The 4232-nt window shown below is 42.7% G+C and overlaps 1 pseudogene; it reads left to right on the forward strand.

Moving 5' to 3' along the window:
* The first annotated feature begins 447 nt into the window (after nt 1–447).
* On the forward strand, nt 448–3808 carry LOC125518501 (annotated as a pseudogene).
* Nucleotides 3809–4232: the final 424 nt, after the last annotated feature.

Genomic DNA, 4232 nt, shown 5'->3' on the forward strand with positions numbered 1-4232 from the left:
TGACGTTAATCCAAAGTGGATTTTAACTTATGACCGTGCCCAGGCTTTGGCAATTTGCTAGCTCCGCCACTGCACATTCCGATTAGTATCTTTTACTGCGCTGCAAAGTTTGAAGTTCAAGACATGTTCTATGTGAGAGAAACAAAAAAAAATTCATATACAAATTTAGTTGTCTCGCACAGATCTTAAAGCGATATTGGAGAGCCAGGTTAGCAGGGTCTGGGTGGAGGTGTTCTAAAAATCCGCGTTCAGACGAGCATGATGTTGTTAGGACACACTCTGCAACGAGTGTCTTCCAGGCAACCTGGTGTCGCACGGGCAGATTGTAGAACATCCTGAGTGTGTCGGCATGCCGGCGGCACTTGCCGTCCATGTTGGCCAGCTACGTCGCTGCAGCGCCTCCACAGATATTTAGGAGTGAGGTGACCTCCGAGGACTGATGGGGACATGGAAGAAGACATGGCGGTGAGTGCGTGGAGAGCTCCTGGCAGTTTGGAGCGTGCGGTTGTGGACCTCATGCGCGTGCGGTGGACGAAGGTGGTCCGCCTGGCACCCAGAAGAGACGGCGATGAAGCCGAGTGCAACATCTTAGCGCCGAAAAAGTGTGGCAAGGCTTCATGGTGTCAGCCAAGATGCCCATTTTGCTACATATCTGCCAGTTCCACTGCACATACCACATATTCCACTTGATTTGCTACATTTCTTCCTCATAAGGAAACTTTAATCTTTGTTGCACGAGAGCAAAAAATGGTGTGCCGTTGATGCAGCACTTCTTCAAGCAAGTTTTTCTGGTTTCATCCAAAGTGCTTCTTTCCTGATATCTCCTATTCTTAAGCTAAGCTAAGCTAGCCTCTCCTTTTCTACTTTTTTTATTTCCTGCATTTTTTGCTTTTAAAGAGTATAGGAGAAAATTAGCTATGTGGTGAAACTCAATGAGTCACGAAGCGTGAAGAGAACCGCTCACACAGATGGTTGCGTATATATATACATATAGTATATAAGTTGTAAGTCATATAAGGCGTGGTTGGTGAAATTATTTATCACCAGTTGATTTTATGAGATGCTTTTTACAGAACGTAACCAAGGAATTTACATATGGAGAGCAAGGGATGCCTTCTCTTTGAAGCTTAGTCCATACTAATGCTTGTCGTTTCAGCTTTGAGAACCAACTCACCTAGTTCTCTCTTGGTTATGTAATGTATGTACTTTGGCAAGCGCCCCTGCCGCCGTGAGTTGCAGCTGGGCATGGAGGTGTCTTGCGAGCAGACCTTGAGAAGGGACGTGAAGGTGCAGAGCAAGACATGCGGGTGAGCACGGCTGGCAGGTCACCGTGCGCGGCCACAGTCGAGGGGCCGGACGCAACATGCCCACTGGTGGGAGGTGACAACATGCCCGAGGAAATCATCCCAGCCACCCGCACACTTTTCATATAGTATGAAAATATGTGCGTGTTTAAACTCTGATGTACACTAAACAAAAGAATCACACTAGTAAAAGGTAAACACGTCTGGATCGACACCAAAGATTTTTATAAGAACCACCATGCGTCATTACAATCGAGAAGATATTTCCAACCACCTCACACTTTGACCTCACGACTTCACAAGAACTCTACTATTCTGATTTTACTTTTTCTTTTCAGAAGTCCAAATCATAGAAACAATCATTTACAGAACTAACATTTGGTAAGCCTATGGAAGAATTTACCGTCCGGAATGCAGGAGAAAACATGCTAGGGTCTCTGAAATACAAAAATGAGGAGCTATACTTAGTTGGTAAGCCTATGGAAGAACTTTTTTGCTTACCTGTAGACTTGGCATGGTTCAAAATAGCAGGACATAAGGTGAGAGATACTCTGTATTTAAGCAGTATAGAAAGTACTACATGCTTATGCTGAAAACTTGTACTAATTGTGAAATTTCTGTAGGTCAACCTTGAAAGATGTAATGACACTTTCTGCTTACCAAAAACCCAACAAGTGATTCCTAGGCTAAAAGGAGCCTCAGCCAACATGTTTCTAGACAATGCTGAATACCAGAAGTTCCTTTTCAAAAAAATTGGGCTGTCAAAAATTTATGAGACCGACTGATTCGCCGTTCTGGAAGGAACTTATGAGAATGAAGGATATGTTCTTTCGTAGGGTCAAATTCTTGGTTGGCAATGGGATGTCAACAAGATTTTGGGAGGATACGTGGTTAGGAGAGACGCCTCTGGCCTTACAATATCCCACCCTTTATAATATTGTGCAACGTAAGGAGGATTACGTAGGTATCGTCCTCCAAACTATTCCCTTGAACATCCAGTTCAGACGTACGTTAGTGGGTGAGAGATGGACAGCCTGGATGCACTTGGTTCGGAGATTGATTGAAGTTCGACTCTCCGACATGCCGGACTCAACACAATGGAAGTTAACTAAAAATGGGATATTTACGATGAAATCTTTTTATACGGATCTGATTAATTCTGGCCCTCTCACACGGTCACTACATATATGGAAGATTAATGTTCCTTTGCGGATTAAATTTTTTATGTGGTTTGTCCACAAGCAAGTAATACTCACCAAGGACAACCTTCTTAAGAGGCGATGGGTTGGTAATTCGCGGTGTTGTTTTTGTGCTCAAGATGAGACAATACAACATTTATTCCTTGAATGCCCACTTGCCAAGTTACTTTGGAGAACGATTCATATAACCTTTAATATCAATCCACCAGTAGATATTGCGTCTTTGTTTGGGACGTGGTTAGCTGGGGTTGAACAGATCACGGCGGCTCGTATTCGGATTGGAATATGTGCGTTATTATGGGCTATATGGAACTGCAGAAATGATATGATTTTTAACAAACAACACAACTTAACTTTTTTGCAGGTTATTTTCAGAGCTACAGCTTGGATTCGTACGTGGTCCTTACTCACTCCTGTGGACTCCAGGGAGCCTTTGGTTACTGGGTGCAACCAATGGGAGATGGTGGCTCGGGTTATATTCAACCGGTTCGGATGACGTTCGCATAACAGGATAGGAGTCTAGAGAGCTTATCCTTATTATCACCGTTACGGTTGTTTTTGTCCACTTGTATTTTTCCGGGTTATGTACTTTGCTTTGCTCCGTTTGCGAGCTGTAAGACCTTTACGTTGATACTCTCTGGATTTTTAATAAGAGGGCCGCATGCATCATCATGATGCAGAGGCCGGGGGTATACCTCCATTTCCAAAAAAAATAAAAAAATTATGAGGAGAGCCCAGCTGTGGGGATGGTGGGTTTTATATCTTATCTCTCACAGGTTTTGCTGAGACATCTGCCAACATTTGCGCTGCATCATTTCAGTTCAATCACAAAATTTAAGATATCACTACAATTAAGTGAACTTGCTAACTATTTTAACAGACAACAACGTCTCCTGGCATACCTATCATTATGAGTATCTGATTTGGCTGGAGGGGAGCCAACATGGTCATCAAAAAGCCTGATGAACCTCACTTTTTTTTTTGCGAGTGCACATTTATTAATACACTCAAAGTGGCAGTGGAATTCATTGCTACAATTGGCAGGCATAAATCAACGCCATCAGTACCAAAAGTTCTAATATCTGAACCAAAGAGAGCTGCCATATCCATCGCATCTGAAAAAAATAAATAGCACAGTAGTTGGAAACTACATTCAGAGAAAAGCGATCCTTGGCTTCCAAGTAGACTAATTTTCCAATAGAACAATTAAGTGTTCAATGTATACTCAATTATAAACATGCCTATGTCGACCCATTCTATTTTGAGATAATCCTTGAACAAAATGGGGAATGAAAAATATGAAACTAAAAAACAAGATGATGAGGCCGAGCACAACATCACGTTATAACTTTTTCTTCCCAGATAAAGCAAAACAAACTTGCACCAGGATGCGTTGATGCATTGATAGTAGATAGAAAAAAAAATCTGTAAACCTCGCATCGGTTCAACACCCCCAAAATGCAACTCTACCGTTTAATTAACCACCCGGAGAAGTGCAGCAGGGATTTATCGTGTCGGAGAAACATAGCAATTTTGGATTGCATGTTGTCTAGGATGGTGACAATATGATACTACCAGATCTACCCAAGTTGCGAACAAGATCAAGAGATCACGAAGATCGTCCCTTCAGCACTACTGCCGGGGTAAATCAGATGGTCCGCTACCACCGGTATACGATCACTTCCGAACTTTATAAGGCATGCACGTACCTCCAAAATCAGTTCCTGCT

The sequence above is a fragment of the Triticum urartu genome, chromosome 7 (assembly GCF_003073215.2).
Source record: "Triticum urartu cultivar G1812 chromosome 7, Tu2.1, whole genome shotgun sequence".
Classification (NCBI taxonomy): Eukaryota; Viridiplantae; Streptophyta; class Magnoliopsida; order Poales; family Poaceae; genus Triticum; species Triticum urartu.